The sequence below is a fragment of the Arachis hypogaea genome, chromosome 13 (assembly GCF_003086295.3).
Source record: "Arachis hypogaea cultivar Tifrunner chromosome 13, arahy.Tifrunner.gnm2.J5K5, whole genome shotgun sequence".
Classification (NCBI taxonomy): Eukaryota; Viridiplantae; Streptophyta; class Magnoliopsida; order Fabales; family Fabaceae; genus Arachis; species Arachis hypogaea.
Genome location: NC_092048.1, coordinates 122,204,801 through 122,219,367, shown reverse-complemented (window position 1 = coordinate 122,219,367; position 14,567 = coordinate 122,204,801).

The window sequence follows — 14,567 nt, the reverse complement described above, 5'->3', positions numbered from 1 at the left end:
CTCCCTCTTCTAGGAATATTTTGTGCTCACAAACTTGAGGGCTGATGCCTACTATATCCGCCAGGCTCCATCCGATTGCTTTCTTGTGATTTCTCAACACACTGAGTAGTTGTTCTTCTTGTTGAGAAGTGAGTTCCCTTGCAATGATAACGGGAAACTTCTGCTTGTCCTCAAGGTAAGCATACTTGAGGTGTGGAGGGAGGGGCTTTAATTCCAATTTCTGCTCATGGCCAGGCTCTGGATCATCCGGAGTTGGTGATAATGGCAAAGTGCCCTCATTGTCACTTTGACCTTGCCCTGTGTACTTCTCTTCTAATTCTTCCTGGTGAACTTCAGCCACGGTTTCATCTATGATGTCACACTGGGAGATAGAATGATCATCCGGAGGGTGCTCCATAGCTCCATTTAGACTGAATTTCACTATTTTGCCATCTATTTCAAAAGAATAAGTTCCAAAAAATGCGTCCAGCTTGAACTTTGAAGTCTTCAGGAATGGTCTTCCAAGCAGGATTGATGATGGCCTTCCTGAGTTATTAGGGGGCATCACCAGGATATAGAAGTCAATGGGAAATGTGAGCCCCTTAATGCTCACTAATACATCTTCAGCAATTCCAACCACTGTAATAATGCTTTTATCTGCTAACACAAAACGAGCTGTCGACCTTTTTTAAGGGAGGGAGCCTCAAAGTATCATATATAGACAAAGGCATTATACTAACACATGCTCCTAAATCACACATGCAGTCAGAAAATATCACACCACCAATAGTACAATTAACCATACATGGACCTGGATCACTACACTTTTCAGGTATACCTCCCATTAAAGCAGATATAGAACTACCTAAAGGAATAGTTTCTAATTCATTAATTTTGTCTTTATGTATACATAAATATTTTAGAAACTTTGCATATTTAGGTACCTGCTGAATAACATCAAAAAGGGAAACAGTTACCTCAACCTTTTTGAATATTTCTACCATTTTGGAATCAAGTTCCATCTACTTCCTGGGCTTCCTTGCAATTTGTGGAAATGGAATAGGAAGGACGTTTTCCGCAGCGTCTGCATCCTTTGGTGCTTCCTTCTGTGGTTGGGCTTCTTCTCTTCAACCATGTCTTGTATGTCCTCTTCTTCTTCTTCAGCATCCTCTACTTCCACCACCTCTTCAGTTGAGGCGTGTTCTGATGGGATTGGCTCCTCCTGATTCCTCTCTTGCAGTGTGGTTCCAGACCTTAGGGTGATTGCATTGATGCCACCCTTTGGATTGGGTAAGGGTTGAGAAGGAATTCCACTGGAGCTTGCAGGTTGAGTATTTGAAGTATTGGGTGATGCAAGCTGAGAGATGAGAGCTTGTATAGCGGATGCTAGGCCATTAAGTGAACTTTCTATGTTCCTTTGTCCTTGTGCAATGGATTAAAGTGCTTTGTCACTCGGAGAGGAATTTAGATCGAGTGATCTGCGAAACTTGTTGTTGGTTGTGCTGTGCTCCTTGGGATTGCCTCAGGTGAGGTGCTCTGTAAGGCTGGTTCTGGTTCTGCTGCCTGTTGTTGTTATTATTCCACCTCTGATATCCTTGATTGTCTGTACCTCCTCTGTTATTGTTGTCCCTCCAGCTCTGGTTAGAATTATCTCTCCAACCTTGGTTGGAATTGTCTTGCCATCCATGGTTGTAGCTGCCACCTTGATTGTATCCTTGGTTGGGGCGGTCATAGAAGTTATGAGTGGCTGCCACAGTGTTGTCTTCCTGCTGGAGCTGTGGACATTCATCAGTATAATGGCTATAGTCAGCACAGATCCCGCACACTCTCTGTGGGATTAACTGTTGGCTTTGCTGCGCTTGTTGTTGATTCAACTGCATCTACTTCAGTAAGTTGGTCATTTCACATATACTCTGAGTCAGAGCAGTAGTTTCCTTGCTAGAAGATACCTCTGTAACAGCTTTTGACCGGCCTTGTTTCTGCCTGTGATTCCTAGTAGATTCAGCCAAGTCGCTGATCAATTGTCATGCCTCATCAGTGGTCTTGTACTTTTTCATAGACCCATTGCTAGCATTTTCCAATGTGGTCTTATCTTGGGGCCTCATGCCCTGTGTGACGTAGCCGAGCAACACTATCTTGTCAATCATATGGTGGGGGCATGCTTCTAGAAGGTTGTTGAAGCGCTCTCAGTATTCATAGAGAGTCTTGGACTCGTCTTAAACAATCATGGAAATGTCTTTCCTCAGTTTATCAGTAACTTCAGCTGGAAAGAATTTTTTCAAAAATTCTCTTCTAAGCGTATCCCAATCAGAAACAGTTGCTGCAGGTTGGGTGTAGTACCACTCTCTCGCCTTTCCCTCAAGAGAGAATGGGAAGGCTTTCAACATAGTAGAAGTTTCATCTGCACCATCACGCCTGACAGTAGAACAGGCTGCTTAGAAGTCCCTAAGGTGCTTGATAGGCTCTTGAGCAGGTAAGCCATGAAACTTGGGCATCAAGTTGAGTAGTGCAGTCTTTATTTCAAAGTCTGTAGCCACTGCTGGATGATGCGCTTGAAACGGTTGCATTGTAAAATCAGGGGCTCCAGGCTCCTGGATAGTAACTCTCCTAGGTGCTGCCATGTCACCTGCACGTAAATCAACCGAATCAGTAGAACGGGGGCTTGTTTCTTCCTTACGTGACGTTTCAGATTCGCCCTCAGAGAGGACTAACCGACGTCGAGCTTGCCTTATATGTGAAATAGTTCTTTCAATCTCAGGGTCAAATACTGGCAAGCTTGGATCAGGAAGTGAACGCGTCATTTAACGAAAGAAACATGCAGCTCATAGTAGCAAAATAAAATAAACTTCAAATAAATAAATTCCAATCAATAACTTAGCACTCTATTGCAACTCCCCGGCAACGGCGCCAAAAATTGACGTGGCGGAAATTGGCGAGTTAAGAAATCATTGTAAGAGATGCGTTGCAAGTATAGTTCTTAACCAACCAAAAATCTGCTTATCAATTTAGAAGGGGTTGTCACAAAATTAGAATTAAAATATTGGGAGTATGAATCCCAGGTCGTCTCCCAACGAGTTGCAGAAAGATGTGCTATTTTATTAATCAGATGTTTTCCAAAAGGGTTTGAGTTTGATAGACAGGAAATTAAATCAGAGAATTTATGTAAGTTAAATAAAAACCTTGACCGGGAGTAGATTAGTTGGAAGCCCTATCCTTGATGGAGTTTCCCCAAGATAAAAGTGATAATTGAAGGTTTCCTGTTCAGTTATCCTTTACCAGATAAAGGAAAGTTAAGCAAGTTGGAAGTCAGTTTCTATTCACAAGTTCTAATCCTCTCCCTTGGAAAGGACTAGTGTCAGTGATTAGAGGGCGACCCAACGCTAAACCCAACTATAATTTTACTCTTGAGCATCCAACTCAAGGTCCTCCTTTCAATCAACTCCCAATCAAGTTAGAGAACTATTCGCTCATTATGATTGTAAAATCCACGAAATAAGGAAGGAAAATAAAGAAAGACATGATAAATAATAATCAAAAGGATCAATTAAAAATAAAAATAGTTCTTGTATTAATAAATTCTAAAAATAATCCAATAGTAACTCTGAAGAAATTAAGGATATAAAAGAGTAAGTGACAAGTAAGGAAAAAAACTAGAATGACAAAGTCTTGATGGAGGTAATAACTCTTCTCAATATCCCAATCCAAAAAGCGATAAAATCAAAATCCTAAGAACTATGAATGTGTAGAGAGAAAACCTAGAGGAGGAGTAAAATCAGATTTAAAACTAAAATTATGCGGAATGAATGTTGTCCTTGGTCTCTGCATGTTCCCTGGCTCTAATTTGCTTTTCTGGGCCGAAAACTGGGTCAAAACAGGACCTAAAATTGCCCCCAACGAATTCTGCAGATTCTGCAGATCACGCACGTCATGCGATCGCGTCATCCACGCGTTCCCATCATCCAGTGTTTTGCCTTGCCACGCGTGCGCGTCGTCCACGCATTCGCGTCACTTGTGCAGTTTCCAACCCATGCGTTCGCATCAGGCACGCAAGCGCGTCACTACAATTTCCTCTAATTCGCGTGGTCGTGTGAGCCATGCGTCCGCGTCACTTCTCACTTGTCATCTTTTCCATTTCTTGTGTTTCTTCCATTTTTGCAAGCCTCCTTTCCAATCTCCAAGTCATTCATGCCCTATTAAGCCTGAAACACTTAACACACAGATCACGGCATCGAATGGAATAAAGGAGAATTAAAATACATAATTAAAAGTCTCTAGGAAGCAGTTTTCAACCATGGAGTAATTTTGGGAAGGAATTGTAAATACATGCTAAATTAATGAATAAGTGGGTAAAGATTCGATAAAACCACACAATTAAACACAATATAAACTATAAAATAATGGTTTATCAGTACCTCACTCCATCACCACTGATAATGGCACTCAGTTCACCGACTCTACCTTCAAAAACCTGGTAGCCAGTATGAAGATCAAGTATCAGCTCACTTCGGTAGAACATCCTCAAGTGAATGGGCAAGCCGAGGCAGCCAACAAAATTATACTGGCAAGGTTAAAGAAAAGGTTGCAATAAGCAAAGGGAGCATGGGTTGAGGAGCTCCCTCAAGTACTATGGGCTTATAGGACCACACCTCAGTTTGCCACAGGAGAAACACCCTTCCGACTTGCTTATGGCATAGAAGCCATGATACCAGTTGAAGTCAATGAGCAAATTCCAAGGGTAAACTTCTACGACGAGGTTGGCAACATACAAGGGCACAAAGAAGAACTCGAACTACTTCCCGAAGTCCGAGAACAAGCCCAGATAAGAGAAGCAGCGCTAAAGCAAAGGGTGACAAATAGATACAACAAAAAAGTCATTCGAAGAAGCTTCGCCCTGGACGACTTGATCTTGATCAGAAACGACATAGGAGTTAACAAATCTGGGGATGGAAAGCTTGCTGCTAACTGGAAAGGGCCATACAAAATTAAAGAGGTCCTAGGAAAAGGCTACTACAAGGTGACCGACTTGAACGATACTGAATTACCTAGGTTGTGGCATGCTTGTAACATGAAAAGGTACTATAGTTAGAAGCGAACTCCATTCCCTGATGTACTCTTTTTCCCGACTTCATGGTTTTTTCCCAAAAATAAAAAGGTTTTCCTGAAGGGGTTTTAACGAGGCATCAAAATAGGGGCTAAGGGGCAACAATTCTCCAAACCTCTTAGTAGCAAAAAGTACCTTTGTGAATAAATAAAGATCTTTATTCCCACATCTCTTTATAAATTCCTTTTACGTTATTATCACTCTTTCTACGAAACGTGCCAACTTAAGCTCGACAAAATGTGAAAATCCCATGAACTGACCTATAAGGTCGTCAGGATAAAACGACGAGGTACAAGTCGGTGTAAAAAGGTTATAAAAGTAGATCATGATAAACTTGAAAATTTATCGACTTACAAGTCGGCAAAATTGAGAAGAATGGAAATGCATCGCGAAAATAACCTAAGTTACAGAAGCTCAATAAAACAAAAATTGAGTACAAGGAATACAAAAAAGAGATAAGAAAATCCATCAAAAATCAAAGGCAGAGGCTCTCCCAAGTCTTTGAAAAATTCAAAATAACTTAGACAAAAGACATCCAGCCAAGATAAAAGATTTTCCAAAGCAAAAAGATCAAAAAGGCTTTTAAAACCTAAAGCATGCACACACCAAAGATATCCTAAACCCTTATCCAAAAAAGGGTATTTTTAAGCAAAATTATGTTTACGGCCACAAAGGGCCAGGAAATGTCAGGAGCTAACCACCACAACAACAAACAGAATATTAAATTGTTTAAAAAACAAGGGGCCCACAGGCTGGGTCCCAATAGCCAAATCTCAAATAGAAGGAAGATCAGCACCACTAGAAGGAAGATCAGCAGGGGAGGACAAAGCAGTTTTTTTAGGAGCTTAAGCAGGAACCTCTAAAGAACTCGGCAGGTATCCATCTTGACGCTCCTCACAAGGAGGAGATTCCATTATCCTCTGCCCGCGAGTCTTTAAGTCGGAGTCAGTCTCAGGTCGGGGAGGGTAGACAATGGCCCCATCAACTACAATCTTGTCGGGGTCAAGAGAAGAAAGATCCAGGTCAGGGGCCTTCAGCTTGGCGACCTCCTCTTTAAGCCTCTTCTCTTCCTCTTAATAAAGGAAGATCCTCCCCTCTAGCTCCTCAACCTTCTTTGGGTGGAACCCAAAGAGCTGAGGGGAGTCTTCTCCAAAATATCAAGAAGTTTGGTACATACTCCAGCCGCACAGACACTTCCCTAGACCAGAATATTGAGATGGTTTTGAATGGAAACATTATCCATATTTATTCGAGTATGAGGATAAATATGATTCCAAACGAATTACGGGCCATTAAACTTAGCCTCCCCATCAAGAGAAGAGCAAGACTCTGAAGTCTTGCGCTTCTTCTTTTCTGGTTCAAGAGAAGATCGGGGCGGAGGAGAAGGAAGGAAAGAAGCAGAAGAGGAGGATACCATAATGGGACGAGAAAAGGTCCCTAAGTTGCGAGGAGGATGAGGTGGAGGAGGAGGAGGAAGAGTGCCAGCAGCCCTGGCGGCATCAACTCGAGCCCGAGATCTCTTCTTGGCATCTTGGACCTTCTGGTAGGAGGAACTGGAACTTTTCTTCACTGTTTCTGAAAAAGAAAATAGAAAATAAAATTACAAAGTCAGAAGACAACAACAAATCGGAAGCAATAAATTAGAAGCAACAAATTGGAAGACTAAAAGTCGGAAGTTTTCAAAATCAACAACAACGCTACCTAATTGGGTTCGCACAAAAGTTGGAGACCCCTGGAGGAACTTTTTGGTATCCAGGTAAGGGGCTCTCCCCCAAGCATCCCGGAAGAACCCCACTATGGCCTCCTCAACTTCATCCAAATCATCCGGACTATACTTCTCTACGGGAGAAGCCTTCAGCCAATGTAGAGGAAAGAGGGGATTAGAATGTTCATCAAGAAAAAAGGGACGGTGACCTTCTACTACTTGGATTTTGAAGAAAAAATTCTTGAAATCATGAAAGGATTCGTCAAATATGGAGAAAACTCTCCGACCTTGAATGGCCCGGAAAGATACCCACTGTTGTTTATTATTTTGCCCACTAAAGGGCTTGGTCATATGAAAAAGAAAGAAGAAAATCTTCAAAGAAGTCAGAAAATCTAATTCTCGACTAACAAGTTGATAAATTTTCATGAAACCCCAAGAATTGGGGTGAAGTTGGGTGGGAGCGACACGACAATGAGACAACACAGCTATTTCAAAATCAGAAAATGGCAGAAGAACCCCAAACGGGTAAACAAACAATCGTACATAAAAAAGAAAGGAGGGTCAGCATCAGTAGCTTTTCCAAAGCAAACCCGGTCTTCAGGACCCGGGGCAATCAACTCATACTTAGGCTCATCATCATCAGAGCCACAGATTCTATGGTGGGTGCGGAGGTCGGTAATATAATCGGTGTCTACTAGAGGTTCCTCCCCAAGAACAGTAACATCTACCCACTCAGAAACGGAAGAAGTCATCTTTTTCCAGTAAAAAGAAATAGGAGAAAGGGCAACGAGACCTACAAAGTAAAAAGGGAAAAAGATCAAAAATAGGGTCTCTAAAAGGCCCAAAATGGAGACACTAGACCTATCAAACAGAATCGCTGCAGATGCGCAAAAAACTCCTCTGAATATGCAAGATAAAGTATTCAAATAAAAAGAAGAAGGGAAAGGCTAACCTTTGTTAATAAGTGCGGAAACGGCGGCAGCAATGCACTCCAAGAAGGAAGAAGCTTTCTTTCAGAACAGAATGTGTAGGCGAAAAGTTTTTCAGAAAGAAAATAAAGAAAGAGAGGGAAAAGCATTTATAAACACGCTAGGGGCATAATGGTAAATCGATGTGATCATTAAAGAAACGCACCGTTACCAATGTAACTGTCATCCCACGTGTAAATGCAAAAAGCCCTAACGGACGCGACGTTTGATTATACGCGACTGTTGGAAATATTTTGAATCACGTCGGCTAAAAAGCTACGTCGGTTCCCATTCCACATCAGTTACAAGCCCGGGTTAAAATACTCGAATCCAACTCTTAAGGGAAAGAGATTGTACTCGAGTAGGGGCACTATTCATACACTGGCCCAGCACTAGGGCCCAGGTCTAAGTAAAAGGCCCAATGCAAAGGTTGGCCCTCACTCGACACCGACCTTCTCTCAAGAAGTCAGATCCAACGACGACTTGCTCTAAAGAAGTCGGGATATCAGATTAGCTGGCAGATAACACACATTCAAATAAATAACCGCCCCTAAAATCTCTCAACCCACTTGACGTGATGGAAATTAGCGAGTTAAGAATTGTTATAAGATATGCGTTGCAAGTATAGTTCTCAACCAACCAAAAATCCGCTTATCAATTTAGAAGGGTGTCACAGAAATTAAAATTAAAATACTGGGAGTATGAATCCCAGGTCGTCTCCCAACGAGTTGCAGGAAAGCGTGCTATTTTATTAATCAGATGGTTTTCAAAATGGTTTAAATTGAATAACAGAAAATTAAATCAGAGAATTTATATAATCTAATTAAAAGCCTTGATTGGGAGTAGATTAGCTGGAAGCCCTATTCTTGTTGAAGTACTCTTAAGATGAATTGACAATTGAGAGTTATTCTGTTTAGTTGTCCCTTACTAAGTAAGGGAAAGTCAAACAAGTTGGAATGCTGTTCTATCCACAAGTTCCAATCCGCTCACTTGGAAGGATTGGTGTTAGTGATTACAGAGCAATCCAACAATAAACCCAATTACAATTTTTCTTTTAAGCATTCCAACTCAAGGGTTCCTTTCGATCAACTCCCCATCAAGTTAGGGAACTACTCGCTCATTGTGAATGTAAAATTCATAACATAAGAAAGAGAATTAAAGAAAGACATGATAAATAGTAATCAAAAGATCAATTAAAATTAAAAATGATGCTTGTATTAATAAATTCTAAAATAATCCAATAGTAAAATTGAGTAAATTAAAGACATGGAAGAGTAAGAGACAAGTAAAGAGAATGAACTAGAATGACGAAGTCTTGATGAGGTAATAAATCTTCTCAATATCCCAATGCAAAAACAATGAAAATCATAAATCCTAAAAACTATGAATGTGGAGAGAAAAACTTAGCGGAGGAGTAAAACTAGATCTAAAAAACTAAAACTATGCGGAATGAATGTTGTTTTAGTTTCTGCATGTTCTCTGGCTCTAGTCTGCTTTTCTGGGCCGAAAACTGAGTCAAAACAGGACCCAAAATCGCCCCCAGCGATTCTGCAGATTATGCAGATCGCGCACGTCACGCGATCGCGTCATTCATGCGGACGCGTCGTTCGGCGTTTTGCTTTTCCACGCGGGCGTGTCGTCCATGCCTTCGCGTCACCTGTGCTATTCCAATCCGCGCGGTTGCGTGAGCCATGCGGCCGCGTCACTGCGATTTCCTCTCTTTCACGTGGTCGCGTGAGCCATGCGACCGCGTCACTTCTCGCTGGTCATCTCCTCAATTTCTTATGTTCCTTCCATTTTTGCAAGCTTCCTTTCCAATCTCCAACTCATTCATGCCCTATAAAGCCTGAAACACTTAACACACAGATCATGGCATCGAATGGAATAAAGGAGAATTAAAATACATAATTAAAAGTCTCTAGGAAGCAAGTTTTCAATCATAAAGCATCTTTAGGAAGGAAATATAAATGCATGCTTATTTAATGAATAGGTGGGTAGAGATCATGATAAAATCACACAATTAAACACAATATAAACCATAAAATAGTGGTTTATCAACCTCCCCACACTTAAACATTAGCATGTTCTCATGCTTAGTTGAAGGAGATAAAATGAATGAGTAAGAACATGTAAAACTCATGCAATGCAATGCAACCTATATATATGAATGCAACTATATGATTCTTGTCCACTTGATCAATAGTAAATAAACTCTTCAAAACAATTACAAATCAAATTCCACTAATTCAATTCTTATACAGCAAGAACAGATAAAAATGTAAGAAGATAGCTCATGAAAGCAGGGAACATAGAATTTCAAGCATTGAACCCTCACTGATGATGTATGTACACTCTAGTCTCTCTAGTGTATAGGGTAATTACTCTATTATTCTCTAATCATGCTTTCTAATTTTTGTTCTTCTCCTAACCAATCAACAACATTTAATATACCAATGCAAACATCATGAGGTCTTTTCAAGGTTGTAATGGGGCCAAGGTAAGGGTAAGGATACATATATGGCTAAGTAAGCTTATAAATTGAATCTTTAATTAACCCAAGCTTTCACATAACCTCTATATATATTCTATATAACTTTAGAATGCATACCTAGCTACCCAGAAATTCTTTTCACATTCCATACTCATGTATCAACTTTTTATTTTAATTTTATCATACATGCATTGATCCTTGAATTCTTAACTTAGCATTGGGGTAATTTTGTCCCCTTATTTATTTATTGAATATTTTTTTAAATTAACATAAAAAATAAACATAGCTTATCAATGCACATAGGTTTTGAATTCTTATAAGTTCACATGAGTAGGTATCCAAATTCCCATTATATTATCATGACACATTCCCTTATTATCTTTTGTTCCCATAATTTCCCATACTTAAATAACACACACAATTCTATCTTAAGCTAACCAAAGATTCAATTTGGGATATATAATTGTTTTTCCGCTTAAGGCTAGTAATGTGGTAAAATATAGAACAAATGGGATTTAAAGGCTCAAAGTGGCTAACAAAGGTAATTGAAAGGGTAGGCTTTATTTGGATAAGTGAGCTAAATAAATAATGGCCTCAATCATATGCAAACATATAAATATAACAAACATTGGACATATAAGATGAAACAAAATATAGATTACAATCATAGAGAAGTAAACACACATGAATAAAACAATTATGGTTAAATAATGTAACCATTCATAAAGGCTCAAATCTCACAGGTTGTGTGTTCTTTAGCTCAAAAATTATGTTCCAAATACAACTTCAAGCAAATTTAACATAGAAGTTTTGATTAAAATTAGTGAAATTTTGTTCCAAAGATAGGGTCTTAGAAGAAACTTATTGTTTTTTCAATCAAGTAGAACATGCATGCAACTAACCTATTACTATGCAATTTATCCTATTCTACAAAAGAAAAATATAACTAAATATCCTAATTTATTGGTGTTTAGGAAAGAGAAATTACCTCCGGAAGTCAGGTACTGACCGATTTCCCACACTTAAGGCTTTGCACCGTCCTCGGTGCCATCTGTCAGGAACAAAGGTGGGCTGGTAGCAGTATCTCCACAGTCGAGACCATCATGGCTCCCTGTGCTAGTAAAGGAAGTGGAGTCCGAGATGTCTGGGTCGTTGAATTTTCCCATGATCAGCTCCTTGAGGTATGTGAATCGGCGCTTGTTACGGCGCGCTTTGATCTTAGCTTTGTGTTCCTGCCGATCCAACCTTTCGAGAATCTGATGGAGCAGTTGGTTTGTTGTAGGTGCTTGTGGTGTTGAAGAAGAAATACTTCAACTTGTTCAGTAGGCTGGCTAGTAGTGGCTACTGGAGGTCTGATATATTTTCCGTTAGGGACGTATTGATCATCCCGTGAAAGCATGGCTTTGGTATCCCCAGCTCTGTAGGAGACTCCGGCTGCTGAGACAAGATCTGAAATCAAGGCGGGAAAAGGTAAGTTGCCCACAATTTGTACGTGTCCCATGGCATTCCGAATGTGTCTTGGTAGGTTCAGAGGTTGGTCTGTAAGGATGCACCATAGTAGAACGGCCATGTCCGCAGTGAAGGAGGACTTGTGAGTGCTCAGAAAGACGTAATGGGATATGATCTGTGCCCATACGCGAGCCTCCAAGGTAAGTGCTGAAGCCGATATTCCCTTAGGGCGGGTACGATGGTATCCGTAGATCCAACGGCTGCCAGGTAGTGCGATAACTCTGAAAACGGCGTCCCAGTCAAATTGGTACATCTGGCGCTTGAGTGCGGCTTCTTGAAAGGTGTCCAAACCTTCTGGAATAGGGGGAAGACCTAGAGCTTTTTGAATGGCCTCTTCTGTAATGGGTACTTACTTCTGACGGACAAAGACAGACTGCAGGGTTGGCAGGTGGAAGTTGGAGTAGGACTCGACTACCCAAGAAAGATTGACCTGCCTCGGCTATCTCTGTAGGAAACCCCATTGTCTTTGTGCAATTTGCGGCTCAACAAATGTAGCAATATGGTTTCGGAGGAGAAGAAGGTATTCGTTGTTGTAGCTCCTTTCTGCCAGGATGGGGAACATCTGCTCACAGTAGCGATTGGGAAATCGCGCAGTGTCCTTTGCTGGGAAGGCTTTTTCTTTATCATCAACCTTTATAATCCTCTTAAGTCGCTTTGTTGAGGGCTTTACTGCAGTGGAAGAGGGTTCTGCCACTAATGCTCTTCTTGTTCCTCGTCTTGCTGGTGGTTTGGGAGTAGCTTTCTCTTTGCCTTTCTTGGTGGCCATCCTGAAAAAGGAAAGAGAAAGTAAATTAAATTCAAAGAGATAGAGAAAGGAAGAGGGCGGGAAAAGTGGTAATCAATGCACAATAAAGAAGAATGACGTTAACACATGGTCATGACTACATGTAAAAAGTTCATCAATGAAAATATAGCAAGTGCATGTGGGGACAATTAAATGCAAGGGGTTTATTGGCATGCAGGCAAAGGCATGAGTAGCATAGATCAAGCATTCAATGTCCAAGTTAGATTACCAAGTCTTTCAAACTAACAATCTATTTGTAATAACAATTATATTCAAGTAATAAAATATAAAAAGGGTTTTGTGAAAAGCAAGCATTGAATAGTAGAATAATGTAGAAAAATGCATAATGCCATATGGGCTTTTTCACAAACACATAGCATGCATGATAATTAAGGTATAGAAAGTATTAAATTGAACATGCAAGCAACCCTTTAAGAAGTAATATATAATTGCCAAACAGATTTACAACAATCCACAAGCATATAATGAGAAATAATGACTCAAATAAATTTATAACACCAAGTAAAAAGGAAAAAAAAGAAAAAGAAAATATGAATAATGAAAGTAAAAAAGAAAAGAAAAGAAGATAACATAGAAAAATAAGAAAAATAATAGAAAAGTAAGAAGGGAAGAAGAAAAAAAAGAAACATTGTTAATGAGGGTGAGAGAGAGAGTAGAAAGTAAAAAGTGAGAAGGAAGGAAGAAGGAAGGAGGGAGGAAGAAGAAATAAGGAGGGAAAAGAGAAAATAGGATTTGGGGGAAAAAAATAAGATAGTTGGCAAATTAGGGAAGCTGTGCGGCGCAAGCAACGCGGTCGCGTGGGGCACGCGGTTGCGCGACTTGCGCTTAAACTGATTGACGCGGTCGCATGACCCGTTTTATGCTACTGGCGCGAGGGCAGCCTCGCGCTCGCACAACTCTCTGTTCAAAATAATTAATTGCCAAATATTGGGTGACGCGATCGCGTGGGGTATGCGATCGCGCGAGTGGCCATTATAAGCATATGACGCGGACGCGTGAGCCATGCGTCCGCGTGGGAAGGATTGTGCGTTCAGCACCAATCCAGCACCACTCTAGCACAACTTTCAGTCGTGCACCCTTTTCACGTCGAATTCTGAGGCACGCGGCCGCGTGAGTGATGCGGTCGCGTGGGAGGCCATTATTCCCACTCGACGCGGATGCGTCGGCGACGCGGTCGCATGGGATGATTTGTGCCACGGGCACGCCTCCAGCCACGCTCTTGCGTGACTCTTTGTTCGTTTTATTATGCTCTCCCAACACCTGCGACGCGGACGCGTCGCGTGACCTCTTTTTTTCTATAAAAATAAAGTATGTAAATGTAGATGCACAAAATGTACTAAGAAAGAGAAGAGTTATTGAATTAAAAAATTAAGAATAAAGAAAAGAACGATCATACCATGGTGGGTTGTCTCCCACCTAGCACTTTGCTTTAACGTCCGTAAGTTGGACGCTCCACTAGCTCAGTCTTCGGCTATGTGGGGATCTTCCAAGAGGAAGATCTCGAGCTCCTTGTTTTTCTTCAGCTTCTCGCCATGATACAGCTTTAAACGGTGTCATTAACTTTGAAAAGTTCAGAGCTTGAAGGATGACTTAGGTGATAAACTCCGTACGGTTCGGCCTTCTCTACTCTGTATGGACCTTCCCATCTTGATCTCAACTTGCCTGGCATGAGCCGCAGTCGAGATTTGTAAAGGAGGACTAAGTCCCCAGGTTGAAACTCTTTCCTCTTGATGTGTTGATCATGTACAGCCTTCATCTTCTCCATGTATAGTCTTGAATTCTCATACGCTTCTAGGCGAAGGCTTTCCAGTTCTTGCAGTTGCAACTTCCTTTCAGCTTCGGCTCTTTCAATTCCCATGTTTCACTCCTTTACTGCCCAAAAGGCTTTGTGCTCTACTTCAACAGGGAGATGACAAGGTTTTCCATAAACTAAGCGGAAATGACTCATCCCAATGGGTGTTTTGTATGCTGTTCGGTATGCCCAGAGTGCATCTTGTAGCCTGGTGCTC